This window comes from Apium graveolens, chromosome 5, assembly GCF_009905375.1.
Source record: "Apium graveolens cultivar Ventura chromosome 5, ASM990537v1, whole genome shotgun sequence".
NCBI classification, from domain to species: Eukaryota; Viridiplantae; Streptophyta; class Magnoliopsida; order Apiales; family Apiaceae; genus Apium; species Apium graveolens.
This window is the reverse complement of record NC_133651.1, coordinates 267,258,944-267,279,470: the sequence shown is the minus strand read 5'-3', so window position 1 is coordinate 267,279,470 and position 20,527 is coordinate 267,258,944.

Sequence of the window (20,527 nt, the reverse complement as noted above, 5' to 3'; positions counted from 1 at the left end):
TTTATTAGAGATTCTGAAGACTACATATGTTAACAACTAGATCATCGTAAAAATATATTGGTTTACATGAAATATTTTATGAAAATATTACTTCGTTGAAAACATTTAAGTTCGGCAAAAAATAAACATATTTATAGAATAATATGTTTTATCATTTTTATCCAAATATATATAGTGTACTTACTATATCTTCTTTCATTATTTATGCAATGCAATGAAATACATAAATAATATTATTAGTCATAAATATGTAAATATATATGTGTTTAAAGTATTATTTATATTTATAGTAAATGTGAATTCATAAATATATAAGAAAATATATTAGAATAATCAGATTTTAATAGGGGTTTTTCGGGCTCTTAATCGGGCTGGGCCGGGACGAAACCCGGGATTTTAACCGGGCCGGGTCGGGTCGGGCTTTGCCTAAAAATATAGGGCCCGTCGAGGCCCTAAGCCCGGGCTGGGCTTGACCGGGCTTTGACCGGATCGGGTCGAGCCATATTTTCGTGCCCGGGCTTTTTGTGCATCTCTAGTACTAGCACAAACTTGTTTCTTCTTGCTCTCTCCATCTTCTCTCTTGGTGGCTAGGGTTTAAGTAAAAGTCTTGCTCACAAAATTAGCCACACAATAGATATTACAGAGAGAGTAGAAAAAGAATTATAACTCTTAACTAATTAGAAGTTATTATTAATTCGAAATTCTTATTTATATAATAATTAAGTCACACTTAATTATTTAACAAATGAATTTCATAATTAATATTAGTAAATTCGAATATCAATATTTATCTAATTAATTAAGTCATACTTAATTAATATTATAAATAATTTGAATTACTTTAATATAATTTAAATCCAATTTAAATTAAATAATCCTTCAAGCATTCTTAGTGTGTGACCCTATAGGTTATTATTACGTTGGCAACGAATTTTATATCTAATTTAAAATCGTAAACAATGAGCGACATCTAGTAATACATCATTGCCACCCAAGTAATAATAATTGAATCGGTGATTGATTAAACCTTTTGTGAATTATGTACAATGTAGTATAATCCCTTTAACCATATATTATAGATTAAACTAGAGGCATGTAATGTGTCATCCTCATCATAGTTTAATCAAAGTTTCATTGATCAATGAGTAGACTATCATATCAAATCAATATTTGAGCGTGACCACGCATTTTATAGTCTAGCTCACACAAGAGGCCAATAATATCACTCCTAAAATAGGAGGCTTAAATCCCATCTAGATCATTCATATTTCTCATACGATTCATAATATACCCAATGTCCACTTTTATCATTACCCGGTCAAGGATAACTTTTAATGGAATCAATGTATATTAATTCTCGTATAGAAATATAATGACTTCAGGTCTAAGGACCATTACGTCATTATCACTGTGAGAATTACTTATGACACAACAGACATGTAGAATCTCACATTGGGTCTGTCAGGCACCATGTACATATACATCTGCCTGTGTTTTTAACTTTAGTATCACTATACCTATGATCAATGAGATGTGATCATCAGTCAACAAACACACCATTCTTAATGCATTATTATTGTCCCTTAATAATAATACTCAACTAGGGACCTTTAGGAATATTGATATTATTCTCATAATCTCATTTCTAAGTCACGTACTTAGAGATATAGAATTGCATATCATATTCCAAGGACATTTATTAATCTAACATTTATATCGCAGTAAATTAAGAATTAATAAATTATAAAGAGAATAATCGATAGAACATAAACATTAATAATCCTTAAGTCTTAAACTAAAACATCATAGTGTTGTCTTTAGGGCACAAACACTAACAATCTCCCACTTACATTAGAGCCAATCACCCATGTATCTAATACTCATGGAACTAGTATGACCATCGTACTTTTGCTGCGACAAAGCCTTAGTCAGTGGGTCTGCAACACTATCATTACTATGCACTTTACATTTATATCTCCTCAATCATTAATCTAATTAATAAGGCGATATTGCCTAAGGACATGCCTAAACAGTCTTGTTGGGAATATGTTGTGAACTTGATGATAACATTAACAAAACACCTTAGTAGATTTAACTTAGTGAAAAATGTAGCACCCGACGGATGATCAATTATAGTCCCGACGGATGATTCAATATAGTCCCGACGGATGACTAATTGATATCCATCGGGTGAGTAGCTTATGTAATAATAAGTCATGTAGCACATTTCTGTAAACATCTTTGTAGAGATTCTATAGTAGCATATAAGTCATGTTGACTTTAATTAGATATTGAGAATATGTTGATTAATTGAAAATATTAGATGTCTTGTAATTCTGCATAAGCGAAATGAAGTCAAGTGTCAAATAGCTACCCGGCGGATGATCAACAAAGCTACCCGACGGATGAACAACAAGGCAACCCGACGGATGACAAGCATGTACCCGACGGATGATCAATTCAAATATCTGTTGACAGTGACAACACAGTCACATGTGTTGGGTGTTTGCAAAAGGAATGTGGAAGCTTGTTTAACAGGAAATGAAGAACAAAGAAGCATTACCATTTCCATGCAAGATAAGAAGATTTTCAAAGATGCTGGAATAGAGTAGTGAAGCAGCATGGAGTTTGACTTGATAGTTTTGTTTTATTATCCTGTCTTATTACCATGTAAACTTGGTGGTATATAAACTAGGTGTAGCTAGTAGAACAAAAAACTAAGCAAACACTTTTAGAAGAGAAATAGAAAAGGCTGTAATTGTTAAGAATTTCTCTGCAGTTTGTTTGTTCACTTGTAAAGCAGCTGTGAGACAATTTGTTCTTCACAGAGTTCTTAATTCGATATATCTATATATATCTCTGGTGGATACTTTCAAATCCACCAGAAAGTTTTAAAGACTTGTATTTTTATTACTTTGTGTTTTTGATTTATTTAACTTGTGATTCCTGCACCTTGCAAATCAAAACACTTATATATGTAGTTTGAGTTAGAACATTTTATAGTTCAAGAAAAAGTTTACTAGAATTACATTTAACCCCCCTTCTGTAATTCTTGATGCATTATTAAGGACTAACAATTGGTATCAGAGCAAGCTCTTGAAGCACAAAGAGTTTAAATATCACAACAAACAGCAAGATGAACGAGAAGGATGTTGGAGTCAAGATTCCTTTTCTGTACAAAGATAATTACCATCACTTGAAGGTAAGATGCATCTTCATTTACTTTCTCAAGATGAGGCCTATGTTGATTGCATAGAAAGAGGTCCTCACATTCCAATGAGAGGTGTCACTGGCAATGAGCCTTCAGTCCCCAAGCCTAGGCATGAATGGTCAGAACCTGATATTGAGCAAGTCAGGAAGGACAAAAAGACCATGAATATTCTATTCAATGGAGTGGATGGTGACATGTTTGACAACATCATCAATTGCAAGACAGCCAAGGAGATTTGGGACACCATTCAAATAATTTGTGATGTCACTGAACAAGTTAGAGAAAACAAGATACAGTTACTAATTCAGCAATATGAGCATTTCCACTGTGAAGAAGGTAAAACTTTCACTGATATCTTTAGTAGATTTCAAAAGCTACTAAATGCTCAGAAGCTGCATGGAAGAGTCTACCAAACCAAGATTCTAACCTCAAATTCCTAAGATCCATTCCAAAAGAATGGAAACCAATGACAGTCTCCTTGAGAAATTCACAAGAATACAAGGAGTTTACACTAGAGAGACTGTATGGCATTCTAAAGACTTATGAGCTTGAAATAGAGCAAGATGAAAGAATGGAGAAAGGGAGGAAGAAAGGAGGGTCCATTGCACTGTTTCTGAGTTAGAGAAAGAGAAGGAGATGAAGATGGAAGCTGTTGAATCTGCATCAAAGGTCTGTGAAAGCAAGGGAAAAGGGTTGGTAGCTGATAATGAAGATCCATTGAGTCGAGATGACATGGATGATATTGATGAACACTTAGCATTCTTATCCAGGAGGTTTGACAAGCTCCAGTTCAAAAAGAACTTTGGAGCTGCTAAGCCAAATAGAAACATGGTCGATAAATCAAAATTCAAATATTTCAAATGTGGCTTAGCTGGTCATTTTGCAAATGAATGCAGAAAGTCAGATTCCAAGAAAAAGTTTGAGCCTGTGGATTATAAACAGAAGTATTTTGAGTTGCTCAAACAAAAGGAAAGGGCTTTTATTACACAAGAAAATAACTGGGCAGCAGATGGTCTGGATGAGGATGAAGATGTCAGCTATGTCAATGTATCCCTAATGGCCAAGTTCTGATGAAACAGAGACAAGTTCTTCAAGCAATCAGGTAATCACTACTAACCTTGCATATTTATCTAAAGTTGAGTATAATGATGCAATTAATGACATGTCTACAGAACTATATCATTTGCGTGTTACACTTAAGTCCCTCACTAAGGAAAATGCTAAAATCAAAGAAAACAATTTGTTTTTAAGTGAGAGGAATAATGTGCTAGAGTCTCAGTTCATTGAATTTGAAAAATTGAGGATATAATGTAAGACTGCTAAGGTTGAATTAACTGAGTCCTTGAAGAAAGAAGAGATTTTGAAGAAGCAGCTTGAACGAGAACAAGAGGTGATTAAGGCATGGAAATCATCCAGAGATGTCCATGCTCAAATCACCAAAGTTCAAGGTATTGAGTCATTTTGTGATGTAGCCTGAAAAAAGAGTAAAGAGAAGCTGGAATCCAATTTGGTTGAAGGATTGCTAACAGATGTAGACTCGACGGATGATGAGAGTTATCCGTCGGATAATCAAAAAGATTATCCGTCGAGTGACATAAATCCTCATCCGTCGGCTGTGAGTAAACCTGTGAGTAAATCCAAACTTGCCAAGTTAAATGGAAAATATCGATCAGTTTCCAAAAACTTTATTTCAGGAGAAACAAGTCAAGTGAAGAAGGAGAAGAAAGTGAATGTTGGTCATCTGTCCATCAAGTAATTGAATGACAGACTAGAAAAGATTGAGGTTAAAATAGAGGCTAAAAAAACAATAGAAATGGGAAAGTAGGGATTAACAAACATAACAACTACACACCTGATAAGTATGATCCAAAAAAAATCTGTGTTAAGTATGGTAGTGTTAATCATCTGTCTGTTAATTGCAAAATTGACATGCCTACTTCCATGATTGTACCACCTTTTTTTTCCAATATGAGTGTTATGCCTTCTATGCCTATGAATGTTATGTCTGCACAGAATATGAATGCACAATGTGCTAATATGCCATTTGCACCTAATCCTTTTTATGCTGCATTTAGTATGCCTCAAATGCCATTTAGCATGCCCTACTGGAATAACATGTTTGTAAATAGCATGCCATTTCCTGTTAATCAAAATGTGCATGATAATTTTTTTTAATGAATGGTTTTAAAGGTCCAACTCAGATGACTAAGGATGAATCTGATATCCCCAAGTCAAATGAGATCAAACCTAAGAAACAGAAGAAGAAAGATAACAAGGCAGGACCCAAGGAAACTTGGGTACCAAAATTAAATTGATTTGGTTTTAATATATGTAGGGAAACAGAAAGAATCTATGGTACTTGGATAGTGGTTGTTCAAGACACATGACTGGAGATTCTACCCTGCTCACAGAGTTCACGGAGAGAGCTGGCCCAAGTATTACTTTTGGAGATGACAACAAGGGTTATACTGTGGGATATGGCTTGATTTCTAAAGATAATGTTATCATTGAGGAGGTTGCCCTAGTGGACGGTCTCAAGCGTAATTTGCTGAGTATCAGCCAGCTTTGTGACAAGGGCAATTCAGTAACCTTCAATTCAGAAGCCTGTGTTGTGATAAACAAAAGGAGCAATAAAGTGGTTTTCACTGGAGTGAGAAAAGGAAATGTGTACCTAGCTGACTTCAACTCATCAAATACAGAATATGTTACTTGTCTTCTCAGTAAAGCAAGTCAAGATGAAAGTTGGCTATGGCACAAGAAGCTGTCTCATCTAAACTTCAAGACTATGAATGAGCTTGTCAAGAAAGAACTGGTTAGAGGTATTTCTTAAGTGGAGTTTACAAAAGATGGACTGTGTGATGATTGCCAAAAGGGAAAACAAATCAAAGCATCATTCAGAAAGAAGTTTGATTCAACAATTGAAGAACCTTTGCAATTGCTATACATGGATTTGTTTGGACCAGTCAATGTGTTATCCATCTCAAGGAAAAGATTATTCTCTGGATAATCGTTGGACCCATCCGACTCTCGGTACGATCCTCTCCTGAATTATTCATTCTCTTTGGTGCCATTATTCCGGTAAGAAACAATTAACATATATAGTAATTTGTCAAGCATTGTGTCAAATATGTAGCAATTCCTTAGCATATCGAAATTCTCAAACATTATCTCTTCTCAAAATATCATAAACTTGCTACCATATTAACACAAGCGACATGATTATCATATAATCCCGCTTATTATCTTGAGAATAACAACACAAAGAAAATTTACTCAGAATTATCCAAACCTTTTAAATCCTTGCTCGAAGTCTCAATTAAACCAACAAACAATGGATAGGGTTGCAACACAACCTTCCAACCTTTCTTCCAACACTTCTTACCATTCTCAAAACCAACACAATAACAAAGCAATGGCACAAAAACTAAGAGCTAAACACAAAATAGGGAAACTAAACAACTTAACTATAACATAGCCCAATAACCTAAATTTAACCCTATAAGAGCTAAACTACACGCGCCTATCTTATGTGATCTTTCTATGACTCATCTATGACAATCCTAAGCATGTTTCAGTGACCATAACCTGTAGCTCTGATACCAACCTGTGACACCCTCCAAACCCGGGGTCTAGATTTGGGGGTCACTATCCAATAAACCATAATAAAATAATCACAACGGAATAATATAATAAATATGACCCCTTTACCTGTATTGGATCGATCACATGTTATAGTATGGAACAGGCACTAATACAAACCAAATGTTATTACAAACCATAAGTCTAATTAGTTTTACAACTTATTCAAATTTTATTACAAACCTTTATACTATTCAAGCGTCCCAAACTATCTACCTGAAAAATACACCAAACTATTTACAAGCACTTGACCTCTAATCAAACCTGGAACTCAAGCCTGCTCTGGTTTAGCTGAAAAATTAGATTAATAAACAAGTATGAGCTAAGAGATGCTCAGCAAGTAATATAAAGTTTGTAAGTGAACAACAATAACAATGTCTGAATAAAAGTCCAAGTTGATATAAATTTTAAAGTTTAAGCGACAATTTAATCAAGCACAATTATGCACTATGTTGTTCCTGATGATCAGTCACGAAACAACACCGGTATCCTGCAGCCATACCGTAAATATAGGTATCGATATCCCGCAGCCATACCTACCTATTGGATATCCATGGAAAAAGGCATATACTCGCCTAGCAAGATATTACACTTTCGTATAATAGCTCACTCTAGACCGGTGCCTCGGCCTCTTATGCTAACCAATAATCAATTCACAAAATAAATTTTGATTAAAGGAGTCGGATCAATGACATCCTTATCTATTCAACTCCCCATGTCACATGGTCCGGAGTTATCTCAACAACTGATGGCGAAATAACTAGAACAATTAGTTATTCGCTAATCTCAATTCAAAGTTTCACTATATAGAGTATATCTGGATAGTATAGTTATTCACTATCTATCAAATCAAAAGATTGGTTCTAGCAGAATGATTGCTAGAATAAGAGAATGTCAATAAATATAGGAGTATTGATATTCAATGCACTATCAGAGTATTTATAAACAGTTCTTATATTTTGAATAAGCAAAACAATAAGATATTCTGAATTTAGAATAGGGAAGAATACTTGCCTGGTATGCTCAATAACTTCTCAGTAAAACCCTGGCTTACAACTGCTGGCTATCAACTCCGTCTAGCACTTGACCACACTCCTTGCTACCCAATTCTATAAATAAAAGAACTATCTTAACTGACAGAACCAAACTCAATCGATGTAACTATACGTCTTGACATCTACCCGATCGTTTATAACTAAATATGGCATTTTATACTGTAAACATATAGCATGCATATCACATAGCATGTAATCATGGTATTCGTATAACACGTAATCACATAATTCATGTAATACATAAGTCAGATCGTTAAAAGATACGCCCTAGGGCGTTCAGAATTAAAATTAAGTTAATATTAGCATTTATCGATTAAATACCGACTCAAACTAATATACAAATCAAATGACATTGCAATATAAAAGAAATTAGGTCTTAAAAGTATTTTCATTGAAAGTGTAATATTTTTCTGAGTCTGTACGCGTTCGTTTCGTATTAAACGGACGAACGGTTTAATTATAATGAATAAAATAAGAAATAAATAGATTTAAATCAATTAATAATAATAATAATTAATTTTTAAATACCAAAATATAATTTTTAAAACCTTAAAATAATTTTTAGAAATTATTTGAATTAATTATAAATAATTTATATTTATTTAACTATTTATAAATAAAATTAATTGATTAATTGATTTTTAATCAATTAATTAAATTCATAAATAATTAACTAAAATAAATTATAAATAATTAAATCAAATTGTATTTTTAAAAATAATAAAAGAAAATAATTTTAGGAATTTAAACTAATTAAGTAAATAATTTTTGGAATTTAAAATAATACTTAAATGATTTTTGTAAATAAAAGAAATGATTTTTAAAAAAAATGAAATTGAGTTTTTGAATTAAAAATAAAAGGAAAATCTGGAAAACAGTTTAGGGGAAAGGGGTTAGGGTTTGGGTGGATTGAATCCGGGTTTTAGCTAAAAAAACGGGTCGGGTTGGGGCTTCAACCGGGTTGCTAAGAACTCCGGTTGAAGGTCGACCGGAATCTGGGTTTTCCCCAGAAACCGACGACTTTGCCGGAGTCCGGCGAATTCCCGGCGCCACTGCAACACCCCCCCAATCGATTCTGTTTCATCTGGTTTTTATACGGAATCAATCCCACATCGTTCCCTGCACAGCTTCATCAACCCAGAAACCACCGAAACAATCCCGATCAATATTCCGGCCATAAACCGGCGAGTACAACGGAAAAAAATGAACCGGTGAAAATCTTCTTTATATCAATTCAAAGCTCTAACAACCTATAATCTACTCATGATCTCAGAAATCATCAGAATCATCACAATAATCAACAAAATCGAATAGAAAAATTAAGAAAGTTTAAAACTTGAACTCACTTAAATCGTAATCAAAACTAACGAAACAAAGTGCTAAACTACTCCTTACAATCCCAGGAACGATTATAACTCAACCAAATCATCAAACAATACCTCTAAAATCAAGAACGAATTTAGACCATAAACTACAAAAATCGAAATCACAAGATACTGCATCTCAGTTAATGAAATTGGTACCAATAGATTGGGCTCTTCAAGACAATCAATTTGATATGCAAAACGTCCGATTTGGTTTCCAGAATCGATCAAAAACCACGATTGAAGTTAAAGGAAAAGATTTCACCCCCAAGAATGTTCTTGCCTATTTCTATTTTTCTGAAATTTTAATATAATAAAATAAATAAAAAATCTGTCTCAGCTATTTATATTAAATCTAAAATTATATCCCCAAAATAAATTAAGGGTGTTTTTATCCCTAAATTAAAATAAATAGGTCCCAAAATAATAATTACGGGAAATAATTTTAAAAACGATAAAATACAAAATTAATGTCAAAATTCCCCGAAAATTGCGAATAATTCGAAAATACAAAAATAATGGGTATTTGAAATACGAATAATTTTATAAAAATGAAAACACAGATTTTGTGGGGTTTGACGTCCCGGTGGGGTCCGGTCCGTTAATTTTTGAAAAACAGGAACGATCCCTAAATTACCAGAAAAACCCGATAACACATAAAATGCATTGAAACACGCGTAAAATGAAATAAAACGAGTACCTTAATAAATATGCAGATAAATACGCGTCCCGATTACGGATAAAGTCATATAATTGCAGTTTAAACGTATATTAATCAATCGAAAAATTTTCTGGTCCGCACGAAAACACACATAACAGCTATAACATCTAATATCATGGCAATAATTTCTCTAAATTTATAAAACACATAATATTTATTTATTTAACATATAATATTCACATAATTTTCCCGGATATTACAAAATTCTCCCACACACTCTTGGATGTTGACATGATTCAAACATCACAACCATATTCTCCATCTTTAACTCTGTTGGAGAAACCAAAAATTCATGCAAGTGAGCATCATCTTCTAGATGATTTGTTGGCTCACTTGCCATTTCTTTCTGAGACTGTTGAGACATCTGTGCCAAAATTTTCATCAATCTGCACAGAGTCAACAATAGTCTCCACTCCACACTCATTCATTTCTACTCACTCGATGGATATTGTTCATCCGTCGAGTAGTGATTGTATCTCGACGGATGTGCCTAACAGCAGTCATCCGTCGGATAGATAAATTACTAACCCGATGGATATTTCTCATCCGTCGGGGGTCTCTGGACAACTCCAAAGTTCAACTATAGTTACAAGTGCAGATAACTTAGTAATTGTGCAATCACTATTAGGATTGAGGGAAGGTAGTTACTTGAGTGAGAGTCTGGGTTGCTCCTAGGAAAAAGGAGAGAAAAAGAGTGATCCAATGCAGTCCATTTCTTCAGGACTAACAAAAGTGAGTGTGAGGAGTCCCACCTTAGATGGTGAAGGTGAGGGTGTGAGGGTGGGGAGCCAAGGTGAGACCTTGATACAAGAAAAAAGAAATATGAGAGAAATGCAGGTACAGGAGATATAAGGGTGGATGTCATTGCAAGTGAGTTAATGAATGTCCAGGATGCTAACAGGGAGGAACTATTTCAGCAAAGTCAAGCTGTTATAGATTCAACCTCCTTGAATGCTGAGGCATTTACTCACCCTGTTCCAGCATACCAACTTCTAGCTGGACAGGACAATGACAATGCAAAAAGGATGCTAAATTTGGTGCACACCACATTGTCCATGCAAAGAGCTAAGAATGCAATCACAGCTCTGCCCTCTACAGCTGGTGATATTGACTATGAGACTGGTAGTTCAGAAGATTTCTTTGGTTGTGAGGATGCAAAAAATGAAGAAGGGTCATTGGACATAGGGGGAGAAGTAGGCCCTAGTTCCAGATCAGGTATGCCATCTTGGGCATTTTCAAAGTAGTGTGATGAACACTATTTCAAGACAACCCTGATTCAACTTATAAATCAAACACATTCTGCTCTTCAAACCACAATAAATGCCAGCACCAAGAAGCTCCTTTAAGCACACCTTACTTCTCTGTAACTACAACAAATCCAAGATTTTCAACATACTCAGGATGTCACCACTATTAAAGGTGAAATTGATCAAATGAAAAGGGACATTTCTGAAAGGTTGGATTCTAAACTTCCAGAAGCTACAATGCTTGACATTAAGCAACAACTCAGGTAGAATTCTGATCTTGCCACAAAGATAGATGCCTTGGATATAAGAATGACAGCAATGGAAGCCTCTCTAACAGCAATTCATCTCCACCAAGCACAACAAACAGACTTGCTTTAAAGGCTAGTGGCAGCACAAACCTCCTCTTCTACTCAACTTGCTGATAACAAAAAAGGGGAGAAAGAGAGTTCTATGAGTGAGGGGGAGCAAAAAGTGCTTAACATTCAAGTGAGTAAAGCAATTGTGCCAACAATTGCTTTTACAAAGCCACCGGCTAAAGATAACATTGATTTGATAAATGAAGCAGCAGCCACTTTGAGAGCAGATGAGAAGAAGCAATTTAGTCCAATCGACTGGGAGAAAATTGATGAGGATATTCAAAAGAAATTTTGTCTAGCAAAGAAGCTAGAAAAATAAGCCATTCATCACTCTCAAGTCAGGCGAATTTCTGTGAATGATATGAGCATGAACTATCTGGAGAGAGGTCAGACATCTTGCATCAAATCCCCAAAGGCAGATCTAATCATGAAGCCAAAGGTGAACTACCCAAAACCTTCACTCAAGAACCCTTTGGACACAGTGTATGAGATACCAAATCCTGATGAGAAGTAGTTGTTGGCCAGGTCTATAGCATTCTACAAAGATCCTGCTGATTCAGCTCTAAAAAGAAGAATTGCCAAGATTTTCAGAAATGGTAAGGAAATTTGTGTGGTGGCTGGACACCCTCAATTTGTTGAAGCAAAAAGGGAAGAAAAGGCAAGATTGAAGCAAGAAAAGAAGCAAGCTGCTCTAGATGCTAAAAAGCTCAAACAAAAGAAGGAGCAAGCTGCCATCTTGGCCAAGTTGCAAGCTGTGAAACCCACACAACAAATTTCTGCACAACCATCTGTAATTATTGAATCTCAAGATCAAGTAGTGCAAGATGAACCTCCACATACAAAGAAACCAAGGTACAAGCAAAGAATCAAGAGAAAATTGGATTTCAGTGATGAGAAGATGGAAGAATACTTTCCCAAAGAGTCTACTTTTGCAACAACTCAAACATCCATGCCCTCTGTGGCATATGAAAAATTCAAGATAAATCCATCCAAGAATTTTCATGGTGAACCTATCATTCCAAAGGATGAGCCAATAGACTGGGATAGTCTACCAATTCCTGAACTCAATCTACCTCATTTCATGAAGCCAAAGAAAACAAAGACCAGAGCAGTCAAGAAAGTGAAGCCCTCAACTCTCAGATCCAAGTCCCTAACCAAAGCTCAAACCAAAGTCAACAAGGGAGATATTATGTACATCTGTGACATCAAGGAATTCTCGGATCTAAACCTCTATCTAGATGAACTGGAAGAAGTTAGAGGGATTGATGCTTACAAGAATCTACCTGAAAGGCTAGTATTCAAGTACAAGACAGGAAAAGAGATGACATGGCCACTTCACAGGATTCTACAAGAGAGCCAATCTATACTGATAAAAGTCTATTCATCTTTCAAGAAGAACTTTGGATTCAATGTGACAGCTAGAAGACTAGTTCTAAAGAAGATTGAAGAACTGAGGAGTATTAGAGCCAAAGATGCACTCCCAAAGATTTTAACTATTCCTTACACAGGAAGTAGAGTGCATCTAAGGCCCTACTGGCTGATCGAATTCGTGGATAATAAGGGAGTTAGAAGATTCTTCATACTAGAGGACCAACTGAGCATCTCTAGCAATGAGACTCTACTGGAAATGCAAGAAATGCTAGATCTGTCAGAAGCTGATGAACTTGAATTCCACAGACAACTCCAAAATCAGATAGAAAAAAACAACAGGAAGCTTGGAAAGAAATCCAGACCATCAAGGAAATAGATCAATCTGCTCAGGCTAGAGAAGCACCTTAAAAATGACTGTGAGCAAATCTTTGCATACTTTGTCTTGTAAATTCTTCAGTGAATTTTGTAGCACTTTTTAGTTTTATCTACTACCTTTTAAATTTGTGTTTTTAGGGTGTTTTGTTATCATCAAGTTTCTCTTAATTTATGACTACAATTCTAGTAGGCATAAATTGGGGGAGATTGTTGGGAATATGTTATGAACTTGATGATTACATTAACAAAACACCTTAGTAGATTTAACTTAGTGAAAAATATAGCACCCGACGGATGATCAATTATAGTCCCGACGGATGATTCAATATAGTCCCGACGGATGACTAATTGATATCCATCGGGTGAGTAGCTTATGTAATAATAAGTCATGTAGCACATTTCTGTAAACATCTTTGTATAGATTCTGTAGTAGCATATAAGTCATATTGACTTTAATTAGATATGCAGAATATTTTGATTAATTGTAAATATAAGATGTCTTGTAATTCTGCATAAGTGAAATGAAGTCAAGCGTCAAATAGCTACCCGACGGATGATCAACAAAGCTACCCGATGGATGATCAACAAGGCAACCCGACGGATGATAAGCATGTACCCGACAGATGATCAATTTAAACATCTGTTGATAGTGACGACACAGTCACATGCGTTGGGTGTTTGCAAAAGGAAAGTGGAAGCCTGTTTAACAGGAAATGAAGAACAAAGAAGCATTACCATTTCCATGCAAGATAAGAAGATTTTCAAAGATGCTGGAATAGAGTAGTGAAGCAGCATGGAGTTTGACTTGATAGTTTTATTTTATTATCCTGTCTTATTACCATGTAAACTTGGTGGTATATAAACCAAGTGTAGCTAGTAGAACAAATAACTAAGCAAACACTTTTAGAAGAGAAATAGAAAAAGCTGTAACTGTTAAAAATTTCTCTGCAGTTTGTTTGTTCACTTGTAAAGCAGCTGTGAGACAATTTGTTCTTCACAGAGTTCTTAATTCGATATATCTATATATATCTCTGGTGGATACTTTCAAATCCACCAGAAAGTTTTAAAGACTTGTATTTTTATTACTTTATATTTTTGATTTATTTAACTTGTAATTCCGCACCTTGCAAATCAAAACACTTATATATATAGTTTGATTTAGAACATTTTATAGTTCAAGAAAAAGTTTACTAGAATTACATTCAACCACCCTTCTGTAATTCTTGCTGCATTGTTAGGGACTAACAAGTCTCCATGGTTGTTTTAAAAAATATCAATATATTCAGCTTCCATAGAATCATCAATGTTCTTGTTGTGAACTATTCAAGCTAACATCAATTATATTTAGACAAAACACAAAACAGACATAAACTCGTAATCATCCTTGTCTGTCCAAAAATTAGGTTCAGAAACTAGTATCAGTGTAACCCTTTACAACAAGTTCCCTATCTTCTCCATACAACAAAAATAAATCTTTAGTCCTCTTTAAGTACTTAAGAATATTCTTGAAAACTATGAAGTGACCCTCACCTAGATTAGACTGGTATCTGCTCGTCATGCTCAAAGTATACGAAACATCAGGATAAATACATATCATTATACATTTTATAGATCCAATTGCTAAAGCATATGGAGCTTTCTCAAACGGCCCTTGTCATCTAATGATTTAGGGGCAGTTATCTTTTTAGATCACTATCCCATGAGACATCGAAACATATCTTTTCTTTATCTCCTGCATCCTAAAATGATGCAATATTTTATCAATGTATGTACTCCGACTAGGTCGATTAATTTTTTCAATCTATCTCTATAGATCTTGATCCCTAATATATAGGTAGCATCGCCTAAGTCTTTCACCGAGAAACTATTTCTCAACCAAGTCTTAACAGCCTGTAGAGAAGGTATGACATTCCTTATTTGTTATATGTCATCTACATATAATACTAGGAATGTCACATGGCTCCCACTAACCTTCTTGTAAACACATGGTTCATCTTCATTTTGCATAAAGCCAAACTCTTTGACTATTTCATCAAAATGAATATTCATTCTCCTTGAGGTTTGCTTCAATCTATAAATAGATAAAAGCAACTTATAAACTATCTTAGCAAACTTTGGATCGACAAAACCCTCAGGTCGTATCATATATACATCATCTTCAAGGCTCCCATATGAGAAAACAGTTTTGACATCCATTTGCCAAATCTCATAGTCAAAGTGAGCAACTATTGCTAAGAAAATCCTGATGGACTTGACCATAGTAACCGATAAAAAAGTCTCATCATAGTCTATACCATGAATTTGTTTGAAACTTTTTTTTTGCCACTAGTCGCGTCTTATAAGTTTGTAATTTACCATCCATGTCAGTTTTCTTCTTGAAAACCCACTTGCACCCTATAGGTTTTACCCCTTCGAGTGGATCAACTAAAGTCAGTACTTTATTTTGATACATGGATTCCATCTCGGATTTCATGGCCTCTAGCCATCTCTTGGAGTCTGAACTGTTCATAGCATCTTGGTAGGTGAGAGGCTTATCATTATCCGTAAGCATCACATCGCCATCTTGAGTCAAAAGAAATTCATAATTTCTCCCGGGCTCATAGTGAATCCTACTAGATCTACGAATAACCTGTGTTTCTTGGACATGATTACTTTCAACATTTTGATGTACATCCTGATCTTATTCCAACTCTGGTTCAATGTTATCATGTGGTTCTCGATCTTCATCGAGATGTATTATCCTCCCACCGATTTTCTTAGAAAGTAGTTCTCCCTCAAGAAATACAGCGGCTCGAGCAACAAATATTTTGTTCCCGGAAGGATTATAAAAACTATACCCCAGTCTCACTTTGGTATCCCACAAAATAACATCTATCTAATTTTGGTCCAAGCTTGTCTGAGGCGAAAAGTTTTACAAACGCTTCACGTCCCCAAATTTTCATAAATGACATGCTTTGATAATTATCACTCTATATCTCATACAGAGTACTTTGAACCGATTTAGTCGGAACTTGGTTAAGTGTATATGCAGTCGTTTCTAGAGCATAACCCTATAAACTGAATGGAAGATCCGCTTGACTCATCATCGATCGAAGTATGTCCAATAAGGTATGATTTCTCCTCTTAGAATCTCTATTCCATTGAGGTGTTCCAGAAGGAGTAAGTTATGATACACTATCACATTCCTTCAAGAAACTCTTGAAATTGAGGTTTAAGTATTCTCCTCCACGATCTGATCGTAAAACTTTTATACTTTTCCCTTGTTTTCTTTTCTACTTCAGCCTTATATTCTTTGAACATTTTAAAAGAATCGGATTTGTTCTTCATAAGAACCATATATCCATATCTAATGAAATCATCAGTAAATGTTATAAAGTAGTATAAGCCCCCTTGCCATCATACGCATTCAACCACATACATCATTCTGTATAAGTCATAATCGTTCGGAGGCCCTTTCACCTGATCAGGTAAAAGAAGCTTTAGTCATTTTGCCAATGAGACAAAGTTCACATCTTTTATATGATTCAAAATCAAACTTATCCAAGTATTCATCTATATATTACTCATAAATGTGTTTCTCATTAATATGGCTTAATGACAATGCTAGAGGTAATGTTTGATTTGAGTCAACTTAGAACATATAAATTGTTAACTAATTATGCAACACTATAATTCTTATCATTGAAATAGAATAAACAACTATTGTTTATTTAATTAAAATGAAAACCTTTCTTGTCCAGACAAGAAATTGACTTAATGTATCCGCTAAAGGCAGGCACTTAATAACAATTTATCAAGTTCTCAATCTCGCCTTATGGGAAAATTTAGGTATCGAGTTCCTTCAACTAGAGCAACAACTTTTGCTCCAATTCTAACCCTATACCTGAAGTTTGACCATTGCTAGTCTTCTTATTTAGATCTTCCAAATAAGCTCGATAATTTAACTTCCATTCATCTAGTTATTTCTGTTACGCCCTCCAAAACCGGGGTCTAGATTTGGGGGTCACTGACTAATAAAATAAACACAGCAGAATAAAATAATAAATATGACCCCTTGCATGCAACTGGATCGATCACAGGTTATAGTATGAAACAGACACTAATGCTAACCAAATCTTATAACAAGCCATAAGTCTATTTAATTTTACAAACTATTCAAATTTTATTACAAACCTCTTTACTATTCAAGCACCCCAAACTATCTACCTGGAAAACACGCCACATTATTTACAAGCACTCGACTTCTGATCAAACCTGGAACTCAGGCCTGCTCTAGCCTAGCTGAAAGAATCAGAATAATAAGTAAGTATGAGCGAAAGAAATGTTCAGCAAGCAGTATATAGCTTATGACTTAAAACAAAAACAACAATATATCTGATGAGCAAAACCAAACAACAATACCTGAACAGTATCAAAAACTGATATAAGTTTTGATAATAAATAACCTTTTTATAAATCTTTTTGTTTTGGATTAGAATCCTCGAACGACGGTATGTTGCCGCCGGTGATCAGCCGCGGAGCAATAACGGTATGCCGAAGCATATCCAACTAAACAAACGGGGCACCCAAGGCACATATTGGCATAACGAGGTATTATAATCAAGTATAATACATGGCTCACACTGGACTGCCGCTGCGGCCTCTTACGCTACCATCCAATTGTTAGGGCAAAAACACGCGTTAATAATACACGCAAGTATACGCGTTCGCAAGTAATATAGAATACTTTCTAGTTCGTTCCCATAGAGACTCAGACTAATTATGTTCAATTACACTCACTCACCAATATATGATTACTTCTCAATGTTAAAACAATAACACTTAGATTTGATTAACTAATAATTAACTACAATTAACTACGAGAATTAAGCACTTAATTAACACTTGAATTAACAATATTAAAACACACATGAGATCACAACTTCATTACTACTTCCTTCAATAGTCATTGTTATTACCCTTAGCATGCAACAGTGATGATATTAATCGAACAACACGAAACTGATAAAAGTCAACTTTCATTGTACTAATACCATTCTACCAAACATCCACAATTAAGATAGAAGTTGAATAGACATCAATTATGTTGAGTCCCTATATGTCTACAGAAATTGACAACATAACGATTTAAGCACAAGTTATTCCTTTTGATTACATAGGGTGAATAAAATGGTTAGAGTTACCCACTAATCATGCATACTCATACATGAACCTATGCTAGCATGGCAAGTTCTAAATCTCAAGATCCACCGTCATTTCACAAGAGATTAACACCCTATCTTATATGTTCGCGACGCACATAAGACGAATAAGCACAACCAATACTAGATATCATACAATTATCACACACTAAGGTATTAAACAACTAACTAAAGAATTCTATAGTAAATCCGTTACAACCCCATGATCACGATTAGCCCATGATAGCACTCATCGTCATCATGGGTTCATATGAAAACATGATAATAAGACACGAGAATAGTAACTAAAACTACTTATATTAAACCAGAGTACGTCACAAGAGTAAATAGGTTCAAAGTAAAGAAAACTAGCATCCAACGTTACAACGAAATAAAGAATCACAAGAAAATATGCTTCCTCTTCGTTGCGGTGTGCTAAAACGGTCTTCTTCCTTATCTCCTCGCTCTTCGATTAATACTATGATCCAACCTTTTTGAAACGTCTCTGAAAACTACTTATATAGGAATCCCATAATACCCAGATATCTCAGAAGTTGGAAGTTAAATAGAACTAGGAGTCCGAAATAATAATTCTAATTTTCCATCCCTGAGCGGCCGCTCAGCATTCCTGAGCGGGCGATCAGCTTCCTGAGCGGTCGCTCAGCAGAGCTGAGCGGGCGCTCAGACCCCTACTGGAAACTGCTCTGTTTTTCTCCCGTTTCTTCACGACAATATGCTCCTATCTTCCCGCTTACAATGCTAAACACATGCCAAGGCTTATTCTTGATGAAATCTCTCCAGAATTGCAATTATTACCCTGAAATGCACAAACACTAGAAAAACGCATCAAATATACAAAATACTTGATTTCAAGACACCAATTCAAGCCATTATAAGACGTTCCAAGTGGTATAAAATGCCACTTATCACACCCCCAAACTTAAATCGATGCTTGTCCTCAAGCGTCACAGACTCAAAAACAAAACAAAAACATGCATGAATGCAATCTATATGAAATGCAACGATCCCCCTTACTACGACCAAACCAACCAACTTACGACATCTCAACAAATGCAATTAGGCGAACAAAGATCAATCAAATCATGCAAACTAACATTCCGCTGGAACGTGGTGTGTGCAGATGCTTAACAGATATGTTTCGAAACTAGATCAATTATCATAACTCGACTATCCTCAAGGTAATCACATGATTATACGAAGAATAAAATTCTAGGCACAAAATGACTTATAACACTTCAAGATTACTGGAGCTTATTACGGAATCATGCTTTTTATTTATCACACAAACAAATGCTTATTTGACCATGCAATGAGTGAGATCCACAAAAGACTTATGCAATGGCATCCATGTAGCGAGCATTAGGTTAGTGGATCCCAGACTATAAAAGCCTTAGGTCACTAGGCACAAAGTCCCCTAAGAACTTAATAACTCGAATACCAAAGAGCTCCCTCGTGATCAATTATGCATTAACTCTCTATTCTTTTTCTTTTCTTTTCTCTTTTTTTTTTATTTTTCATTTTCTATTATTTTCTTCTTCTTTTTTTTTCTTTTCTTTATTTTTTTCCAATATTTTTTCAAAATTTCTGAGCAAGTGCGTTTCGCTCCATCTTGCTCAACCCTAGACTACTCGCATAAAAATACGAGTCGGCTACTAGCCATTTGATGCCTAGCCACTATTAGCAATGAATTCCACTTTTTACTCCAATTTTTCTTTTCATGCTTTTTATCACTAAGAACCTATTATAAATTCTAAGCATAATCAATAGATTAACCTCGAAAACCATCAAATCATAACAACAATCTAGTCCCTAAGCATTCTCTAAGACTTAGTGAAGTTACATGTGTTTCTAGCATGCATGTCAACCTACAAGACTCAACATCACTTTAACGCTATCACTACACTTGCATCAACATCACAAATTAATTGGCAAAGCAACGCAAAAGGGATCATGGTGTATGCATGAGCTACATGACATGAGAAATAAA